We start from the raw sequence: 10,584 nt of genomic DNA, 5'->3' as shown, positions 1-10,584 counted from the left end.
TAACCAAACAAGTAAAAAAATAAAGGCAATGTCCATAAAATCCACATGCTGAACTCATATCATTAATGTATCAAAAGACCAAGCTATGGGAGGTTAATTTAGTTATTAAGTTATGTAAATTCTCTGTTTGAGTGCATATAAGGCTTTAATTCTTTGTTTTCTAGAGTGTAACACTGTGCATCACACCCAGCGCCTCTTCACTAAGATACTTGTCTTTGTCAATTACTTGTCCAGTTAATCTGAGATCTTAAACTGGAACTGCTCGTTGAGTCGTTTGAGACTGCTCACACTTTTTAAAAAATACCGCTATATTTTATCTTTGTCCACAAGATGGCAGCATAGGATCGTTACAGAGACCATCTCAAAGTTACTGAAGTCATTGTATTCTTATTTCTCTTGTTTTAGATTACTTAATCCTGACACCTAAAAAGTACCCAACATTTTAAAGGGATTTGGTTATATGTTAATACTATGTATGTATAAATATACTTTATCAAACTGAAACATTGTGTTTTTTTTTCCATGTGTTCACATGTCAAAGACATGTGACAGTAGAAACTCTGGTAGAGTAACAGATATGAGAGTGCTGGGACAAGCTGTCCTGCAAGGAAAATTCCAACTCCGGTTTTATTTCTCACTCTGATTAATTAATTAACAATTCATTAATTGCACTGCATGGGTGACAACCAAGTACAGACCTTACTAACTAAACGAACATGTGATTGGTAGTATAGCTCATGCAGCCACTAAAATAAACCTGTGACATTCTGAACCACAATTCAACCAGCAGAAGCTGAAACCAGAGGCTTTCGTATTTCCTTGATAAATTGCTTAACGTGTGATGATCAATTAAGTCATTATGGTTTCTTTTAATTATCTTTCTGTTACATTTCAGTGCTTCCTTTGCCAAGGAATTTTTTTTTGGGGTTGGAAAAGAAATACTGAATGGAATACCATTACATTTGGTGGAGGGATGCAGTATGAGTCAGGGAAGAATATGTGATTAATTTTTGCGGCTCGAGATCAGAGAGTAGATCCAGGAATATTTCTATCACTTTCTTTCACATTGTGAGATATTTTATTTTTGTTAGATATTCACTAATTTCCCCAGGATTCATTGATCTTAATGGAAATAATCTGGCATTTTTAGGGGACTGATTTCCATAAGTGTGAGCAATTTGGTTCCGCTTGGTAGATTTTAAGAGGACTGTTGGGCCTTGGGGGAGGTATGTACTCTATGAGTGCCATTCCAGTTAAAATGTGAATATTAGGACACAGTATGCATGCTGACAGAATTTTTCATCTCAGCTTCTTGTAAGATGGGTACATTTAAAAATTGTGGTGCCGTATTGTCCACTTGGCAGTAGAACATACAAGGGATATTCTCCATCTTGTCTTATGTTCAAAAAAAGGAACAGTGCTTTGTTTAAAAAGGCATAGAGCTGATAATGTCTGATATACTTAGCTGTCCAAATTGCTTCATAGTACCGCCATACAAGCCAGTAGCCAGCTTTACCTTTAGCCTCAGTTTACCCTCCAGTTCGGCCTGTATCATTGATAACAAGCCCAAAACCGTTGATGAGGCTAAGGAGCACAGTTATGTCCCTAACATCCGATGGTGGCCACTAACACCTGCTAACATTTACTGGTAGTTGGTAACCTAAATTGTGGAAAGGCCTACTAACTTACAAGGTATATTCACCATCTTAATAAATAAAATATGTATTAGAAAGCTGAAAAGGAACACCGACTGTAAAGTCAAAGTATACAGCACTCATTGATGCGCAATGCCTTTGTGTCCACGTGTCTGCAATGTAATTATACATGGAATAATATAATACATAGTATGCCATTATAGACATTGTACACTAGTTTAAGTGGACTTGTCAGCAGATATTTTTAGACACCCATCCAGCAGACAAAGACATATCCCCCCCCCCCAACATGTTGAGTTGGTTATGCTTGGCTCTAGCATCTGACAAATGTTTATTATTCCCTCTGAGGATCTATATCTTTCATAAAGATACTCATCAGAGTTCGGTTTTGCTGGTCTCTAAAGACCCTTGTCCTCCTCACAGAACCCCTAACAATCCACATCGAGTTCCACGGGATCCTCTAAGAGCAGTGATGTCATGTATCAAAGGAATTGATTGGTAAGTTGGCGGTTTTTTTACATGGGTTGATCCTCTATCTCAAATTTAACCTGCTCTGAAGCACGTTAGCCGTTAAGGCATAAGAAGTGAACAAGATTCGTTATAGACTACAAAACTTAAGTTACCCAGATAATCAAAGCAAATGCTGTGTGGTAGTGCAGGCCTCTGGTGAATGCAGGTAGCTTCAACAAGTTGCTAGCTTTTTTATGCTAAGCAGTCAGAATACAGTGAGTTTATCTGAGTTTTCACGACATAACACAACTTCCTGCTGCTCCACAAATGGGAGACTAAAAACTTTGGAAGACTTTGGAACTAAACAAAAACACAAATTTAAAACAATGAGCTGAAAGACCCTCCATTATGGTGGCAATAACCAAGAATAACCCTGTCACATAGCACATTTGATCAATTGTCGCCACATGCCACAAAGTCATGTCAAGTCAGTGAAAGAGAAAGCCACCCTGACAATGCACATTTTCACCATTCAGTACATATAATGGCTTTGTTTTAGTGTTGTGGCAAAGGACGTTGCCACCGGGGTCTGTCAACAGCAGCCAGAGATGAACCATTCCCTTTTTAACATATTTAGTATTCAAACAGGAAGAAACATAAATCAAACTTAAATTAGCCTGCAGTTTCTGTTTCTTTCTCTCTTGCTCTCTGCCATGTGTCTCTCCATCCCATGGCAGCTCTGCCGTGATCATCTTACAGCTATTGGCTGCGCCGATTACTCCCCTGGTACAGGTGGAGGTTCTCTCTGAGCAACCTCTATGTCCACAGGAGTGTACTTCTGATATTTCAGTGCTATATTATAGTGAGAACTGTTTGTGAACTTTAAAATACAACAGTGTTGGAAGTTTAGTTTATTTTTGCTGAGACAGGCCCTGTCCTACAGCTGCTGGCATCCAGTCGACATGATCATTATTAGCAGAAGTTTTATCAAATTGAGTGAAATTGGGTAGAGCTAAAAAATAAAACATGTCACAGCAGGTGCCCGGTTTGACCACATCCACAGGGCCATAATCTCATGTTTTCTACCATCTTTATTCTATATTATTTTATCTATATTACCTATCTCTCTCATCAGTTGATGGATCCTGTGAAAGTCAAACATGTTTCTTTGTTACATTTATTTGGGCTTTTGCTGCTTGCGCTTTCTTTTGACCTCCGTTACTCCAAGCTCTGTTCCCCTGCAGTATCTCACAGCCATTAATTAATCCCGAATGGCCATTAAGGCAGTGGGGGTGGCAACACTGATGACTATATTCAAATGGTGTCTTTGTGGATATTATCCAACTGTCAGGGGGAGGCTCACATACACTATGGAGGCTAACAGCCAAGGTGTGTATGTGAGTGTACAGCATACACACTCTCTTTGTATGTGTGCGTGATCTGTAAAGTGCTGATGCTGGGCTTGGCCATTGAGCGATGAACACACAGGTTATCACAAGGTCACCACCTCTCTTGTGTTACTTGTGTGAGGGCATGTGAGGTGGTTTGTGTGTGTGTGTGTGTGTGTGTGTGTGTGTGTGTGTGGTTGGTTGGTTTGGTAGCAGTGAGAGGAAAGAAGTCTAATTAGAACATTAATTAAGAAGCAAAGGGCTTATTGAATAAATCCTGTGGTCTCCCTCTGTCCTGATGTCACTGTGGCAATGCTTCTGTAACGTTGGGCTAATAGACCAGTTACTTACCCACAGCTGGGTGTCACTAAAAAGCAGTCCTTACATCACTTCCTCTTTAATTGCAGCTACTGTGAATATGTATATACACTCCTGATCAAAATCTTAAGACCAGTTAAAAAATTTCATGAATTTGCATTTTGCACTGTTGAATCTTAGGAAGGTTCTAAGTAGAGTTTCAAAATGCAAAAAGAAGAAATGGGAACAAGAGCCCAAAAGTTGTGAGCAGGCAATTTATTAAAAACAACAATTTAACTGAAGTAGGCTGTTCATCAGCTGATCAAAAGTTTAAGACCACAGCTAAAAAAAAAAAAAAACCTCCTAAAACAGAAATTAAAGTGTCAAAAACTGACTCAGTAATGAGTAGCTCCACCATTATTGTTGATCGCTTCAAAAATTCGTTTTGGCATGCTTGATGCAAGTGTTTTCAAAAGGCTAGTGCGAATGTTGCGCCAAGTGGTGAAGATGGCTTCACGAAGGGCATCCACTGTCTGGAACTGAAGTCCATTTTTGTAAACTTCCCTTGCCATCCATCCCCAAATGTTCTCAATTGGATTAAGATCAGGGGAACACGCAGGATGGTCCAAAAGAGTGATGTTATTCTCCTGGAAAAAAGTCTTGGTCAGACGGGCATTGTGAATTGGAGCGTTGTCCTGCTGAAAAACCCAGTCGTTACCACACAGACGAGGGCCCTCAGTCATGAGGGATGCCCGCTGCAACATCTCCACATAGCCAGCTGCTGTTTGACGCCCCTGCACAACCTGGAGCTCCATTGTTCCATTGAAGGAAAAAGCACCCCAGATCATGATGGCGCCCCCTCCACTGTGCCGCGTAGAAAACATCTCAGGTGGCATCTCCTTGTCATGCCAGTAACGTTGGAAGCCATCAGGACCATCAAGGTAAAAAAAATTCTCGTCAGAGAATAAAACTTTCTTCCACCTTTGAATGTCCCATGTTTGGTGCTCCCTTGCAAAGTCTAAACGGGCAATTTTGTGGCGTTGAAGGAGACGCTGCCTTCGAAGACGTTTCTTGTTTTTGAAGCCCTTCCTTCGCAGATGCCATCTGATGGTTATTGGGCTGCAGTCAGCACCAGTAATGGCCTTAATTTGGGACGAGGATCGTCCCGTGTCTTGACGGACAGCCATTCGGATCCTCCGGCTCAGCGCCGGTGAGATTTTTTTGGGTCTACCTCTTGATTTTTTTGTTCCATAACCCTGAGGATCTTTTAAGAAATGCAAAATGACTGTCTTACTGCGTCCAACCTCAGCAGCGATGGCCCGTTGTGAGAGGCCTTGTTTATGCAGTTCAACAATCCTACCATGTTCAAAGACGGTGAGCTTTTTTGCCTTTGCCATCAAGAGATCTTCACAGTGTGATTACTTGACAGGAAATGACATGGAATCCAATTTTTTGCACAGATTTTGGCTTTTAAAGGCTGTGGTCTTAAACTTTTGATCAGCTGATGAACAGCCTATTTGAGTTAAATTGTTGTTTTCAATAAATTGCCTGCTCACAACTTTTGGTCTCTTGTTCCCATTTCTTCTTTTTGCATTTTGAAGCTCTACTTAGAACCTTCCTAAGATCCAACAGTGCAAAATGCAAATTCATGAAATTTTTTAACTGGTCTTAAGATTTTGATCAGGAGTGTATATATATATATTTATATATATATATATAGACTTCAAGGACGATCCCTTGGACATTGGTGCAGACTGAATGTCTGAGCATTCTGTCAGGACATGCAGAGAGCTGATTGGATAACTTTCTTCTCCTGTGTGAGGAGGAGTTTCACTTGTATAAATGAAGTGACTTTCCAAGGCTCAAGGCCAAATGTCTTGTATCTGTCACTGTGGTACAAGCTTTGAGCCAGATTGATAATTGTTTGCTGTGTCCTGTATTGAAATTCCTATATAAATCGGCAACTTGGGGTTCCAGTTAGTGTGGGTTTGGGAGTAGTCAAGCCACAGCTTAGATACAAGGTATCTGGGTTGGTTTATGCGCACTATCAGAAACTTCCAACTCTCAGAAAAAGAGAGCTAAGGAAAATGAAGGGGGTGTGAAACCAGGCAGGGGCATGGATAATTGCACAATTTATGGAGCCCAGAAACCCAGGAGATAGTTAGATAGGTTGGGGATATAGAGCAAATTTACAGGGCACAGGCCAGACGGGTGGGAAAGAAAGAACCCTACATCATAATTCCTTCAAACCTTGCATTGCCTCCACCAATGAGTCACTTAAAGCAGATCCTGAGTCAAGTCAAGCCCACACTTCGAATGCTATTGGAATCAGGGACATTTCTTTAGAATAAGTGCAACCATGAGGATTGGGTAATCTTAAAGACTGTGGGGAAGTCCAAGACTGTGGCATGTTATCACCCCAATTGTTTTTGTATAATAAATTTGAATTGCTAAGTTTTGAGCTGCATGAGTTTGATAACCATTACCCATGCCGCCACAATAGCTACATCTATTGGAATTACACAAGAGGTTGAAGTAAACTAGAATCTTCCTTTAACTGCTTGCCACAAATGATAAAAACTATCTCACACATGCTGTGTGCCCTTCACTGTGCTCTGTACCATGTACCATACCTTCCCAGGAAACAGTGTCCTTAGCTGTAAATCTGCTGTATTTCTTGAAATGTTCTCCCCTGCCTTCAACTGGCAATAACTCACTATACAAAGCATGTATGTGTTTGTAGTGTATCATGTCCTCGTGCTACAGAGCACCACCTCTGCTACACTAATCCTCTCAGCCTATGTCTCTCTCTGTTTCTGTCTCCATCTATCTGTCTACTTATCTGTCCATCTCTCATCAGGTCATCGTCTCTACTGTCTCACCCCATCATCATCCCTCCCTCCCCCTCTGTTGAAATCACTGTCCTTCACAAGAACACACTTAGAGATCAAAACAACATGTGCATAGTTCTTGTACGGTATCATCACATTTCAAAATGTATACACTTGCACTGTCCCCTAAAAGACTATTGAATTGCATGTATAGGTGCGCAAATTTAGCAGCTTTCTAAATATTTAATTCAAGGGATGGGGTAGGAGTGGTTGAGAAGAGTATCGACTGAAGTAGGCTGTTTCTAAGAGGTCCGTTTTTTCTGCACAAATGCCTTAAAGGGTTTGGTAAGCTATATGAATTAAAATTTGTCAAATTCTGCCAATATGTACTCATAGTCCAATAACTGTACATTATTTGTGGTATTACTATTAGCCACTGGAAATGCAGACACCACTGTCTCCAGGGATGTAGCACTAACACTATCCATTAACCCCACAATCATTTTCCCACTAGTGCTCCAAATGCTAGATACTGAAGCACCACAGTCTTTAGGTGGGGGAGAGCGGGGTAATGTGGGACATCGGGTGATGTGAAACACCCCCTGTATCTAGGCAACGGAACACATTTGTGGTCATGTGACTATTATGTTTTCAAGCCCCTCCCATTCCCCCCTTGCCATGAAGGAGAAGTTGGTGCTGGTGCTGTGGAAAGTATGTTTTTTCACAGAAATGTGTTTTTTGCATGTAAAAGTAAATTTTCTTGCTTTGAACTTAATCAACTGTTGTGTCAAAACAAATTGATTCAGGTAGAAACAATTATATATACCGATAAAATTATTATTGTTGGTGACTTTAATATTCATGTTGACAATAATAAAGATTGCCTTAGCGTAGCATTTATTTCAATACTAGACTCTATTGGTTTCAGTCAGTGTGTGCACAAACCTACTCATTGTTGTAACCACACACTTGACTTGGTATTATCGTACGGTGTCGGAATTGAAAATTTAACAGTACTTCCGCGCAATCTAGTTCTATCAGACCATAATTTAATAACCTTTGATTTTTCAATAACTGAATATATGCCATTAATAAAAAATTCCTTTTCTAGATGTCTACCTGATAGTGCTGTAGCTAAATTTAAGGAAATAATTCCAATTACATTTAAACCTGTATTAGCAGTAGATATAAACAACAAATTCTTTAAAAACCTGAGCTCCATTGAGATCGACCACCTCGTTGATAGCTCTGCAGACTCATTACGATTAACATTAGACTCAATAGCGCCTCTAAAAAAGAAAAATGTCAAACATAGTAAATTAGCTCTGTGGTATAATTCCCAGACAAATGAGTTAAAACAATTATCAAGAAAACTAGAAAGGAAGTGGCGCTCCAGCAACCATGTTGAAAATCTAATAGACTGGAAGAATAGTGTTAAAGAATATAAAAAGGCTCTCCACAAAGCAAGAGCCGCCTACTATTCAAAACTAATAGAAGAGAATAGAAACAACCCCAGGTTTCTCTTCAGCACTGTAGCCAGGCTGACAGAGAGTCACACCTCCACCGAACCCAGTATTCCTCGATCCCTAAATAGCAATATCTTTATGACCTTCTTTAATGATAAAATTCTAACTATTAGAAATAAAATCAACCATCTCCTGCCCTCAATTGGCACTAATACCCTCCCAACAACAGAGATCTCAGAAACGGCTGAGAATCCTACCCATTACTTAGACAGCTTCTCTCTGATCACCCGTGATCAGTTTACCAAAATAATCTCAGGTTCTAAACCAACAACCTGTATCTTAGATCCCATTCCTACAAAATTACTTAAAGAAATTCTGCCCCTAATTGATAGTTCGTTACTTAACATTATCAATCTGTCATTATCATCAGGTTATGTACCACAGTCTTTTAAAATAGCTGTCATCAAACCCCTACTCAAAAAACCCACTCTAGACCCAGAGGTTTTAGCCAATTACAGGCCAATATCTAATCTCCCCTTCATGTCTAAAATCTTAGAAAAAGTTGTAGCCAATCAGCTGTGTGAGTTTCTCCAGGAAAATAATATATATGAAGACTTTCAGTCGGGGTTTAGAGCCAATCATAGTACAGAGACAGCCTTGGCAAAAGTCACTAATGACCTTTTAATAGCCTCAGATCAGGGACTTGTGTCTGTCCTCGTTCTGTTGGATCTCAGTGCCGCATTTGACACAATTGACCATCACATTTTATTACAAAGACTCAAACTGTTAATTAACATTAATGGAACCGCCCTTAACTGGTTTAAATCGTATTTTTCTGATCGCTCCCAATTCGTGCAAATTAATGATGAGTCATCTGTGCGCACCAATGTTAACCATGGTGTTCCACAGGGCTCTGTGCTCGGCCCAATTTTATTCTCATTATATATGCTTCTACTAGGAAGCATTATCAGGACACACTCGGTAAATTTCCACTGCTATGCGGATGACACCCAGTTATATTTGTTAATAAAACCTGAACAAAGTAATCAATTAACTAAACTTCGAACATGTCTCAAGGACAAAAAAACCTGGATGACCCGCAATTTTCTCTTATTAAACTCAGACAAAACAGAGGTTATAATACTTGGCCCCAAACACCTTAGAGATACTGTACATTATCTAATGATATAGCTGCGCTAGACGACATTGCCCTTGCTTCCAATGAAACAGTCAGGAACTTGGGAGTGATCTTCGATCCTGATTTATCCTTTAATAGTCACTTAAAACAAATTTCTAGAACCGCTTTTTTCCACTTCCGTAATATTTCAAAAATTAGACATGTCCTTTCACAAAAAGATGCAGAAAAACTAGTCCACGCCTTTGTTACATCGAGACTGGACTATTGTAATTCATTATTATCAGGCTCCAGCAGTAAGTCGTTAAAGACTCTACAGCTTGTCCAAAATGCCGCAGCACGTGTCCTGACGAGAACAAAGAGAAGAGAGCACATTTCTCCAGTATTAGCATCGCTACACTGGCTTCCAGTTAAATCTAGAATAGAATTTAAAATTCTTCTCCTCACCTTCAAGGCCCTTAATAATATAGCGCCTTTTTACCTTAAAGAGCTGTTAGTACCTTATAAACCCACTAGAGCACTCCGCTCCCAGAATTCAAGCCTACTTGTCGTCCCTAAAGTCTCTAAAAGTAGAGTAGGAGCCAGAGCTTTCAGCCATCAAGCCACTCGGCTGTGGAATCATCTACCACTTTCAGTTCGGGAGGCAGATACCATCTTTTCATTTAAGAGTAGGCTCAAAACCTTCCTTTTTGATAAAGCTTATAGTTAGAGCTAATTAGTGCGGCAGAACATAACTTGTTCTATTTTATGACACATGACACACGGAGCTTCTCTTTCCAGCTTCTCCTTCCTCTTCTCCATCCCTATCCCCCTTCCCCGGAATCCCTTTGCTTTATCACCCGCAGATCCAGGGCCTCTGTGGCCGCACCATGGATTGCGGTTTGTGGATCGCGCACCGGGGGTCGCAGTGTTGGATCCAGTGTGGCGGATTCTGAGTTATGTGGGCTGATCGTGGTGCTGGTGGCGGACCCTGTGTCGCGTTGGCATTGGGCACGGGCGGTGGACCAGGACCGCGGTGGTGGCTCGTGATGGGTCCTGGTGGGCGGCGGTGGACGGTGACTGAGTACTGGAGTGGTGTCTGGTCTGGATGGTGGATCGTGGTCTGGATGGTTGCAGACCATGGACTGTGATTGCAGCGGGACTGCTTGGCATGTCATGTTGGGGTTGTCCTTCGGGATGTCTACCCTCATCAAATGCTGCTAGAGACTTTATTCTTTAATCTTGAAGACTTTAATCTTGATGATGTTTTCCTGCACATGGCATCTATTGCACTTCTGTCCGTCCTGGGAGAGGGATCCCTCACATGTGGCTCTCTCTGAGGTTTCTACGTATTTTTACCCTGTTAAAAGGGTTTTTGGTAGT

The sequence above is a fragment of the Pleuronectes platessa genome, chromosome 8, assembly GCF_947347685.1.
Source record: "Pleuronectes platessa chromosome 8, fPlePla1.1, whole genome shotgun sequence".
NCBI classification, from domain to species: domain Eukaryota; kingdom Metazoa; phylum Chordata; class Actinopteri; order Pleuronectiformes; family Pleuronectidae; genus Pleuronectes; species Pleuronectes platessa.
Note: the sequence above shows the minus strand (reverse complement) of the source record.